This window comes from Tursiops truncatus, chromosome 3 (genome assembly GCF_011762595.2).
Source record: "Tursiops truncatus isolate mTurTru1 chromosome 3, mTurTru1.mat.Y, whole genome shotgun sequence".
Classification (NCBI taxonomy): Eukaryota; Metazoa; Chordata; class Mammalia; order Artiodactyla; family Delphinidae; genus Tursiops; species Tursiops truncatus.
The window spans coordinates 67,449,990-67,463,168 of record NC_047036.1 but is presented as its reverse complement, the minus strand read 5'-3'; positions in this window follow the sequence as shown (position 1 = coordinate 67,463,168).

The window sequence follows — 13,179 nt, the reverse complement described above, 5'->3', positions numbered from 1 at the left end:
GATACCCAGAAAAATGCAAGTCATGATTCTGAGTGTGTGCTTAAGGAATGCTATTTAAAGGACTACCTGCCTGATTTTCTTTCCATTCTTTCAGTATGAGGTATTCCTTTCTGAATTCTCTAGTTTAAATCTAATTATTCTTTTGATAAGCATGCACCAGTTATCCAGTGTGTTAGGCACTAACACAATATCTCTGTCCCTGAAGAGCTCACAAATATAAATAAGTAGACACCAATTATATAGGGAAACACAACAAGCACATACTCACAAAATATACTGGGGAGGTAAATAAATCGTCCCACAAGGAATTTTATATTTTTATAATTTTATATATTTATATATAAATATATATAATTATATATATAATTTTATATATTTATATATATAGTTTACAAGGATTAAAATGAACCGATCTTATGTGTATAATTTAACAAGTTTTGACAAATACATGCATGTGTACACTGATGAATTTTACAGCCCTATGAAGATAAAGTTATCTTTCTAGAAAGTTCCTCATGCTCCTTCCCAGTCAATTCTGATCACTCCCCAGAAGAAACCACTGTTCTGATTTTTAAACACAAATGATTTGTGTGCCTGTTATTCTAGAAATAGAGTCATAAATGTAGCATATGTATTTCTAGCAAAATATTTTTAAGTTCATCCATATTATTGGGTATATTTGTAGCTCTTTTCTATTGGCATTGTATAATATTTAAATTTCTTTTTTATAATATCCATTTATGTTAAAGGATATTGGGTTTGTTTCCAACTTTGATTATTCTGATTATATGGCTTTTAAGAACCTTCATATAAGAACATATTTGTTGACTTACATTTCTATTATCCTGGGTTAGTTAAGTAGGAATAGACTCACTGGATCACAGGATAGGTGAATGTATAACTTTATTAGAAACTGCTAGGACAGTTGTCACAGTTTTTGTATCATTTTACACTTCCATTAGTTGTTCCACATACTTGCCAACATCTGGTCATTTTGGTCTTTTTGTAATTATCCACGTGGCAGACCTGTAATGGTATATCACTTAATTTAGTAGTCTTAATAAAACTTAATTTAATAGTCTTAATTTTTATTCCTCTGTTGACTAATGATATTGAACACTTTTTCTGATGTGTATTGAACATTTGTCCATTTCTGCATCATCTTTTTTAAACAGGATGGCAAGTGATCTTGTTTTATTTTATTTTTTTGTCTTTTTGACTGTTGAGTTTAGGAGTTCTATATATGTTCTGTATACAGGGTTTTTTTTTTTGTTTTTTTTTTTTGGTCAAATATATTTACTGTGAATATTTTCTCTATATCACTTTATTTATTTTCTAAAATATTATTTTGATGAGAAAAGTGATTTGGTGTTGTTGAAATACAATTTAGCATTTTTGTTTTACAAATTTGCTTTCTGTGCCATTTTTAAGAAATGTTGCTAACTCCAGTTATGAAGATATTTTCTTATGTTTTAATCTACAGGGTTTATAATTTTAGCTTTAACGTTTAGGTTTGTGGTCCATCTCAGATTAATTTTTATATATGTTTGAAGGTAGCATCAATTTATTTTATCTCACATTGATATAAAGTTGTTCTAGCCCCATTTTTTGCAAGAAGAAAACCCTTATACTATGAATTTCTTCAATGACTTCATTGAAAATCAGTTGATTAGATGAGTTTATTTCTAATCTTTTTTCTGTGCCATAGGTCTTTATGCCTATGATTCTGTTATTACCAGCCTGTCTCAATTCCCATAGCTTTAGAGTGAGTGGAAATGAGGTAGAATATCTAAAATCAGGTAGTATTATCCTTCCTCCATAATCCTTCTTTTCCAAGATTATTTTGCAGAGAAAGACTACATTTTTCTTTTCTTGCATCAGTCCTGCAATATTTGTCGTTTTTAGAGATTTTCCATTTTATCCAAGATGCAAGTTTTTGGCATATATCTATTGGTTACAATCACTTGTTATACTTTTAGTGATCTGAAGTGATGTCCTCTCTTTGTTTCCCTTTATTGATAATTTTTTTTCTCTTTTATTGTCTTATTAATTCCTATAATGGTTTATAAATTGCTTTAATCTTTTTTAAAGAACACATTGTTTTCCTTTTTTTCTCTTTGTCCATTTTCTAATTTATTCATTTCCACATTTATAATTTTAATTTGACTTCATTTAGCCATTTTGTTTTTAATGTGTCTTTTTTTTCCCTAATTTTTCTAAGGTGGAGAATACATCATTGATTTTAAGGGTTTCTTATTTTCTAATACAATAATTTTTCAAGCCAGTGTATTATTTGGAATTTACAAAGTTTGATGTGGTATATTTATACTTCATTCAATTCAAATATTTTATATTTTCCTTTTTAATTTCTTTTTTAACAAAAGTTTTTAGAGATATTTAATTTGCAAATATTTGGGGATTTTAAAGGTGACCTTTACTATTGATTTTTAGTTTAATTTTATTAGGGTTAAATAACTTTTTTAAGATTGTGAAATTTATTAAAACTTGTTGGGCTTCCCTGGTGGTGCAGTGGTTGAGAGTCCACCTGCCGATGCAGGGGACACGGGTTCGTGCCCCAGTCTGGGAAGATCCCACATGCTGTGGAGTGGCTAGGCCCACGAGCCATGGCCGCTGAGCCTGCGCGTCCGGAGCCTGTGCTACGCAACAGGAGAGGCCACAACGGTGAGAGGCCCGCGTACCACAGAAAAAAAAAAAAAAAAAAACAACCTTGTTATACGGCTCAACAAATGATATATCATGGTGAATGTTCTATATGCATTTATAAAGAATATTTGTTGTATTTTTGGCATACTGCTCTACAATACTAGTAAGGTTAGGTTGGTTATCTTTTTCAATTTTTTTTAAACTCTAGGATTATTTTGTTTATTTCTTTTAGTAATTATTGAGAGTTTTGCTGAAATCTCCAACTTTATCTGATTTACTTCTTTATTTTGAAGGTCTATATTTAATCTTACACATATTTAAGACTAATATCTTTCTGTGAAAAGGCCTTTTATCATTATGGAATGTACTTTTTATCTCTGATATTATTTTTCTTGAATTATACTTTGCCTGATTTTAAAATAGGCAAATAAGTTTTCTTATATTTACTGTTTACATATTGTATATTTTTCCAGTTTTTAATTTTACCTATCACATGTCTGTGTATTTTTATTTTATAAATATCTACTCTGATTTTAATATAGTTGTACCTTCACATTTACTTTAATCTGTGTTTATACTTTTTATATTTTATACTTAAATATGAAATAGGTATTTATATTTTAAAATGTAGAATAAGTTCCATATAGTTCTGTAAAATTTTCAGCCATTATTTCTTCAAATATTCTTCTCCTCCACAATTTTTTTCCTCTAATTCTGGGATTCCACATACACATATTAGACTATCTAATATTATCCCACAGGTCATTGAAGACCTGTTCTCTTTTTCGTTTATTTTTCTTTTTCCACATTCCATAATTTCACTTGCTATATCTTCAAGTTCACTAATCTTTTATTCTGTAGTGTTCAATATGTTGTTAAATTCATATAGTTAAATTTTAGATACTTTATTTTTCAGTTCTAGAATTTTCATTTGGTTACATTAACAGTTTCTGTTTAGTTTATAATATTGCCCATATATTCACTCATTAGGTTGATCTTTATTCCTTGGATGTTAATTTCAACACATAAGTTGTCTTTGGTTTCATCCTATTGACAGATTTTGCCTCAATATGGGTTTCATTTTTTTCTGCTTCATATGTCTTGTGAACTTGTAATTGAAAATTTGTGACCTTTTTATGTCTATTTATTGAGATACTAGATTTTGGTTTCTTTTTTTAAAGATTGTAGAGTTTTATTCTTACAGGCAATATATTTACTGTTGGATCAGATTGTTCTGTCAAGGTTTATTTGGGGCCTACTTGGGACAGGTTCCAGAGTAGCTTTCTCACTAGGAGTAAAGTAGTTATAATCTGAAGAATTGGTCTCCAGTTGATGTTTTCCTCCAGACCTTGCAGGGTCTCACCCTGCATATAGAGAGCTTATGATTTGGCCAAAGACAGAAAGGGCCACATGCAGATTTGTCCAGCTTCTTCTCTTTGTAATGCTTTCCTGTCCATTATCCTAACCCTCAAATTTCAACCTCCTCAGCTGCCCTGGACTGTGATCTCTGTTTCCTCTATCCAGTGACATTGTATCATGGAATACATACTTCAGTTTCTTGGAGAAATATTTCTCAAACTGGTATCTGTGGAATCCTAGGGTTAATTAGAAAAATTCTTATAAGTTTAGAATTTGTTTTCATTATCTGTGCTTTACTTAAGTTTGAAAGGCTTGAATAAAATGTAACCTAAAATGAATAAAAGTCAAGCAATTTTGAGCTACACCTGAAGTTGTAGCATGGCTGTGAAATGAAGCCAAAATTGCAGAATAGCATAATTTTTTCCAATCATGTCTTATCAGCATATGAAAAGGAAGAAAGTGATGCAGTTTTTCATGATTTTATGTTAGCAAGACCATTCTTGAAAGATTGAGGAAGCAGGAAAATATAAAATGCTTATAAAATTCTGACACTTTCTAAGAGATTCTTAGAATCAGATAGGCTTAAGTGCCATTAAAATGTACATTAGATCGTGTTAATGTCTCCATTAAAATTCTTTTAACAGCTTTTAGTTACAATTTTTTAAATTAAAGACTTGATATTTTTAGAGTAGTTTTAGGTTCACAGAAAAATTGAAAGAAAGATACAGGGATTTCCCACATACACCCTGCCCCTACACATGCATAGACTCCCCTGTATCAACATCCCCCACTAGAGTGCTACAGTTGTTACAATTAATGAACCTACATTGACATATCATAATTACCCAATGTCTATAGTTTCCATTAGGGTTCGTTCTTGGTGTTGTGCCTTCTATGGGTTTAGACAAATGTATCATGACATGTAGCCATCATTATAATATAAAACAGAACATTTTCAGTGCCTTAAAAATCCTCTGTGCTCATGCCTCCCTCTTCTCCCCCACCCTAATTCCAAGCCCTTGGCATCCACTGATCTTTTTACTATGTCCAGAGTTTTGCCTTCTCTAGTGTCATATAGTTGCAATTATACAATATATAGCCTTTTCAGATTGGCTTCTTTCACTTACTAATATGCATTTAAGGTTCCTCCATGTATTTTCATGACTTAACAGCTAATTTCTTTTTAGCGCTAAATATTTCATTGTCTGGATATACCGCAGATTATCCATTCACCTACTGAATATCTTGTTTGCTTCCAAGTTTTGGCAATTATGAATAAAGCTGCTACACACATCTGTGTGCAGGTTTTTGTATGAACATAAGTATTTCACTCCTATGGATACATACCAAGGAACACGATTGCTGGATTGTGTGGTAAGAGTATGTTTAGTTTTGTAAGAAACCTTCAAAGTGTCTTCCAAAGTAGTGAACCACTTTGCCTTCCCATTATTTATGAGACTTCCTGTTGTTCCACATCCATATCAACATTTGGTGTTGTCAGTGTTTTGGATTTTGGCTGTTCTGATAGGTGTGTAGGTTTCTCATTTTTTTTTTAATTTCCATTGAAACTGAAATTAAAACAAAATCTGGCCTCCTTATGATGATTCACTAAGGCTTGCCATAATTTGGCCCTTACACAATTTTCACCTTAATTATTTATGACTGTCCTCCTCAAGTGTTGTGCTCGAGCCCAACTGATCATTAAGTTCATCAACCACATCAAACTCTCTCCAGGCACAGGGCCAATCTGAATGCTTTTTCTTCTACCTGGATTGTTCTACGTCCACTCTAATGGACTTTTTATCCATTAGACATAAACTTCAATGTTACTTCTGAGAGATTTTCTCAAATAACCACCCTATAGAATGAGTTTTTTATACCATTTTATACTTTTTCCATCTCCATCTCTTAATTTCGGTCCATTATTACAAGTACTGTAATTGCAAATACTTAATTTTACTTTTTAATTTTTCTCCCTGGCTATAATACAGAGTCAGTGATGATGACATCCAAGTATATCTTATATGTATGATATTCTGATATCACACAATTTCAGGTAAATAGTGGGACTTTATTGACTGCTGAGTAAAATACAGTGTTACAGAGAACATAGATTTGTTTACATTCACCTCATGAAATAAATGGAACTTAGTTTGGGGAGAAATCTTAAAGGTCCTTTAATCAAATATCTGACTTCACTGAGACTCCCTTTCACAGATATATATCCAGATTTTGCTTGAATGCTTCATCCTGGGAAGATTAGCAGTGACATTCTACTGGACATATACACAGACTAAATAAAAGCAGAAAAAGTATTCTCCCCAAGAATAAATATTTTTTTCAAAGCTAAACAATAAGGTCCAAGAAAATCCCGAGTTTGTTACAGAGTTCAGTGGTTTGCCTGCATCTTCTGCATTGTTATTGCCTTTCAAATGTGTTGGGGCCCTGGAAACTAGCATAGGAAATGAAAAAGACCAATGGAAAACGTTTCAATCATGACTACCAGGACAATGATAGCTTACTGACACACTTAGCTGTAACTCACTTTCTAGTGATACTAGGTAAATGTCTTTATAATATTTTGATATGTGTGTGTGTGTGTGGATGTGTTTATGTGTGTGTGTGTATGTTTTGTTATGCCAGGATCTCCAAGTTTTAGAAAATCTCAACTCTCCTAGATTTGGGCCATGCTACTGTGAATCCTAACTTTAGTTTCCTAAAGTTTCATACTTTTTCATTTCTTTTGAAATTTTTCCTTATCTCCAAAGTATAAGTGTGTAGCTACCTAACTTAGTGTGTTTATTAGTGAATCTGCTATGATATAGTTTTTTGTAACTCTATAGTTAGTTTCATATAACATTAACTTTCTTCTTGAACAATTATGTATGTCAATAACAATACTCTAAAATCAATACTCTTATTTTAACAAGTATGAGGATAAGCTCTCCTGATGATAACTGCTAAGATGTATGGTCAGTGCAAAATCTGCTATCATAATATGCAGACTAGAAATGAATACCCTTACGTCTTTTTCTATGACTTTTGATAAACTTTTTAGACACTATGAAAGTCTTTGCTCTTGAGTTAATACTTACTCTTAACATGCAAATCTCTAAATGTTAGTAAATGATGAATTTTGATGTTTCCTTTAAAAAAGAATCAGCCTCTACTATTAAAATTTTTTTCTAAAATATTGCTTTGGATGTCTGATTATAAATTTGATACTGGCTCTTCTCATTATTTTAGGTTAGGATGTCCTTGCACATAGTCTTCACTCTACCATGCATGGAAATTAATTTCTCCCTTAAATTCTCATAAAAATAGGTGATTTTTAGGCATTTGGAGCAGATCCTTACAATATAAATTTTGAGGGTCGGTATTAAGTTGTTTCAAGTGCTTTAAAAAAATTAGCAATGTTTGTCTATTTTAGTAATGCCTGTTAATCTAATGTCCAAACTAATCAATTTAGTAAATATTATGAATTAGATCTTAGAACTGTGTCAACTGAGAAAAAGAAAAGTGACTATTGACTAATTGAATTATCATGTGGCAAAATGTTAAATTTGAATATGTACGAATGTGGGCATTTGTGTTTCTTTGTATTTATGTGTTGCAGAAGGAAAGAATGGATATTAGAACACAAAAACAGTTTATAGGTGTAATTGTTTTTTTTGTTGTTGTTATGTATTATTTTGTGTACTTTTTAATATTAATATGAGATAGAAATATGCTTCTTCTAAAATATATTTATATTTTCATTTGGGCATATGGACTTTGGATTGTATACTGGGTACTGGTGATGTTTTATTGTTTAATCTGGGTGGAATTACAAGTTGTATTCACAATGCGCAAATTCACTCAATTTATGATATGTACACTTTTCTGTGTGTATGTTATCCTTTGAATTTATTTTTTTAAAGAATAGAAACTGGGCTTCCCTGGTGGCGCAGTGGTTGAGAGTCCGCCTGCCAATGCAGGAGACATGGGTTCATGCCCTGGTCCGGGAAGATCCCACATGCTGCGGAGTGGCTGGGCCCTTGAGCCATGGCCGCTGAGCCTGTGCTCCACAACGGGAGAGGCCACAGCAGTGAGAGGCCCGCGTACAACAACAACAAAAAAAAAAAAGAATAGAAACTGATTATAATTTTAAAAAAATAGCATTAGATTACCAGCTAAGTAAAGTATTATATTTGCAAAGATTAAAATAAAATTTATTTCTGGTAGTTGTTGCCTAAGTAATTTGGAAACACTCCCCCATGAGAATAAAATCAATACAATTTTTTTAGTAAAAATCATAGCCAATCTTCAGGAGAAGAGAAAAATCCAGAAAAATGGGCTAACTCTTGAGGGCTGCTTTCCCCCCAGGGGTGTCTGATCCAAATAAAAAACTTAGATATTCAGACTCCATAAAAATTAGTACACAGATAGTTTGAAACTAAAAGGAAGTAAAAAGTTACCATGTAATCACAAAAAGAAAGCTGATGAAGCTGTAATTTTATCAAAGAATCTGTAAAGCAGGAGACTTTGTTAGAGATAAAGAGGGGCATTTCATAATGATAAAGAGGTTAAGCCATCAAAAATATATCCCACTTATGTATGCACCCTGTAACATCTTCAGAATACAGAAAGCAAAAATTCAAAAATGGCAAAGAGAAATAGAGAAATTGCCAAGATAATGGAAGATATTAAGAAACCTCTATCAGTAGCTGCTAGGGAAATAGACAAACAAACAGAAACAGTATTAAAGATGAAAACAAACTTCATCAATGAGCACGTATATGAAATTACATCCAAAATTGGGAGAATTTATGCTTTTACAAGTATACTTAGAACATTTACCAAAAAAGAAAAAAAAAATTAAGTAAACCACATGCTGGGCAATAAATAAAGCCTCAGAATCCTTAAATGTTTGAAATAATTCAGCCTATGTTGTTTGAATGCAATATAACTCAGCTAAAATCAATAAGGAGAAGAATAACTAGAAACACCAAGTAAATGCAATTAAACAATACTAAGTCATCAAAATGAAAACACTTAAGGCTTAAAATCAGTAAACTAAATTTCCATTTCAAGAAGCTAATAAAATCACGTCCTTGAACTTCAAAGAAAGTAAAAGCAAATAATAATGACAGAGCCAAAATCCATGAATATACAAAAAAAGAGAAAAAATTGATAAAAACAAAAGTTGGTACTTTTAAAAGACTAATAACTAATAAAATCTTAGCAAACCATAAAAAAGACATAAATAAAAATTTACCAATATCATAAACGAAAAAGGAGCTATTAATAGACTTCCATTAGACATCAACATAAAGAGAAGATAAAAATTGATGCATAAATCTCATGAACTAAGTGAACATCATTTTCAAAACTGTAACTTTGCAAAAACTGACAAAGAAATAGGCCAATATTTAGCCTGCAAATTGAATCATTTATTTAAAATCTTCCCACAAAGAAAATCCCAGGCTCATATGGCTTTACTGGTGAATTTTTCTGAATATTTAAGAAAGATAAAAACAACGATATTGCGTGAACAGTTCCGGGGAATAGAAAAACAGAGAACACATTCCTGCTTTTTTATGAATCCAGCATAACCTCAATCTCAATACCTAACAAGCACAGTATAAGAATGGGAAATTACAGAGCAATCTGCATTAAAAACTGTGATGGTAGAGGGAGTAGTATTTTATATTGATGGCCTTTAATGAACCATGTCTCTCGGTATTCATGCTCTTGTGGAGTTCCATTTTCTTCAATTTGGCCTGAACCTATGAAATGATTTTGCCAATAAAATGTGGTAAAAGTGATGCAGTGCTCGGTTTGGACCTCGGTTTTAAAAAGGTCTGGCAACTCCTGTGTTTTGCACTATTGGGAACTTTGAGCAACATTTAAGAAATTCATTTATCTTTATGGGTAGAGAGACCATATGAAGAGGCTACATGGAAAGAAGTCTGTAACATGGAGAAAGTAGGCATGCTGTTCCATTATTCTAGCTAACCAAGCCCCAACCAACCAATTAGATGCAGCTACATGAGGAAGAAACACTAGCAGAAATGTTGCCCATCTGTATCCAGTCCAGACTTCAGAATAATGAGCAAATGGTTTCTGTTTAAATCTCAAACTTTGCAGTGATTTGTCATGCAACAGTGGATAAGCAGAGCAATAGGGTATATTATATCTGAATAGTTCTACTCTTACATGTACAACAAAAATGAATCTATAGGTCATGAAAATACATGTGCTGGAATATTTCTAGCAACCATTATTTATACTGCACAAAAACTGGAAAACATCCACATATCCTTCAGCAGTAGGGGGGATAATACATTTTGGTATATTTGAAACACTGTAGTGCAATACAAGTAAACAGCTACATTCAGCTAGTTGAATGAATTTCACAAATATAATGTTCTACAATTGAAGCCAGACACAGAAGAGTTCTGAATAATTCCATTTATATAAAGAAAAAATATAGGCAGATCTAAACTATACTGCTAAAAGTCAGAGTAATGATTATTCTGGGCAAGAGAGTATAACGAATGGTCAGAAGCAAGTCAGGGAGTTTTGAGGTGCTGGAAGTGTTTTTGTTCTTGTTCTGTATGGTAAGAGGTGTGTGTTTCATTTAAGAAAATTTATTGAGCTGTACACTTATGTGCTATTTACATTGATAAAAAGTTGGAAAACTTATACAATACAAAGTGACAAGAAAAACAAAAGACATTACTGAAGAAGGTGGGAATACTGACTATCAAATATGAAGACTTATAGAACCCTAAGAATTAAGAAAGTGTGGTATTAGTGAAACAATAGACAAATAAGGAAACAGAAGAGAATCAATAAATAGATCCATAGTTAAATGAAATTTATTTATGACCCAAATCACATTATAGTATAGTGGGGCAAAGCATGGTCATTTCAATGAATGATGCTGTTTCAGCTGACTATCTATTGTAAAAATCACAGCTTGAGCATTCATACCTTACATGAAACTATTTCAAATTTGATTATAGATTAAAATGTGAAAGTTGAGATAATGAAATATGCTGAAGAGAATATCTTTGCAATCGTGGGGTTGGGAATGTTTTAAACAGGACACAAATGGAACAAACAACAACAAAAAAAGAAATTTAATACACTGAATTGCATTGAAATTAAGAACATCTGTATATCAAAAGATACCACTAAGAGAAAGAAAAGAAAGGCCACAAAATGGGAGAAGATATTTGCAGTATCTGTAATTGGCAAATGACTCTTCTCAAGGATATAATACAAACGAATAAGCAAGCATATGAATCAGTCAAAAAAAAAAAAAAGACAACCAAATATGATGTGGAAGAAACATGTTATTCAAGTGGTAAAGTGGTATATAAAGAGTGCTCTATTTCATTTTTCTTAAGGGAATGCAAATTAAACTCAATAGATACTGCTGTATGCCTGCTAAAATGACTAAAATTAAAGACACTGGCAATGCCAAAAATGTGCAAGGATATTAAGCAATGGAAGCTCTCATAACATACTATTACCAGAAAACTGATAGAACCACTTTGGAAGACAGTTTGGTAACAGCTACTGAACTTAAACGTATATACTTTAAGACTCAGTTATGCCATATTCAGAAATGTATCCATATGTTCAGTGAAAGACTTGTAGAAAAATGTTCATAACAGTCTTTATAATCACTTCAAATTGGAAAAAACTCAAATGTCCAACATCAGAATAAACAAATTTATTTTGTTTATCTTATTTATATTAAGATGTGCATGCAGGTATGTATAATAGTATACCAAAATAAAAAAAACTATAACCATGAGCTCTAACATGGATGACTATAACAAAAAATAGTAAAAGAAAGAAGATATTGAAACCAAAGCATTGGTTTCCCTCTGGAGAAAATGGTGGATGTACTGAGTGAAAGCAAAAGGGGTGCTTCTAGAGAGTTTTGAATATTTGTAATAGATGCTTACTTCGTGCTAATCCAGTAAACTGAATTTACACTTGGTGTCTGCCTGCTTATTATCTATCTGTCTGTCTGTCTATCTATCTATCTATCTATCTGTGTATGTATTACTTCACTCAGAAAGTTAAGGTCATGATTTCTGCCACAAAACTAGTCTTTTGTCAGGATATTATTTAATAAGATTATCAAGGATGTTCCTCTAGATTCAATTAAAATAACCTCTATTCACAATAACCAAAAGAGAAACTTAACTGATACCTGCATTAAGCAAAACAAGTTTAAAAGGAATTCACCTTACTTTAAACAAATGAGCTAGTATAAGACCAGGAAAAAGTAAGATGTGCATTTTTTAATGCTGTATAATTCCACTTAGGTTGCAGTTTTCATACATTGTTAATTTTTTTAAAAAAGAACTTCCTATGACAAATTTGATAACTCTGGCAGTTACTCATTATATAGACCAGGCATAAGATTATCATTTTCTTTGTAAAATCTCTTTAAAGGCACTGTGTTGGGAATTCTAAGATCATTGCTGTTTCTCTGTTACAGCATACTGGTTATATATTTAGCACAGATAGATCCATGATGCTTTGGAATAAATAGAGCTGCAAGCACTTATACATTAGAAAATTAAGATTATAAAACAATTAAAATGAAAATAAGTGTGTGCCACATCTGAATAAAAGGTCTATGGAGACTTCTATAGCAAGTTAGTATTGTCATTGGTGTATAAAATGTTGAATTGAATCTGCCCACATGTAAACCTCATTCTGATTATTAGGGCCTGTTTGAAAGCTAACCAGATTCCCCAAGAAACAAAACAGAGCATTGGTACTGTTAAATGGAATCTTGATGGAGTGCCTTAGTGACTGTGAAAGTTTCATTTGGTTAATCCATTTGATGTATGAAGAATGGAAAAGGAGAGAATAGAAATTGAAATATAATAGTAAGGGTGATTTGTTTTTTTTTTTGTTTTTTGTTTTGTTTTGGTTTTTTTTTTGCGATACGCGGGCCTCTCACTGTTGTGGCCCCTCCCGTTGCGGAGCACAGGCTCCGGACGCACAGGCTCAGTGGCCATGGCTCACGGGCCCAGCTGCTCCGCGGCATGTGGGATCTTCCCGGACTGGGGCACGACCCCGTGTCCCCTGCAACGGCAGGCGGGCTCTCAACCACTGCGCCACCAGGGAAGCCCCGGGTGA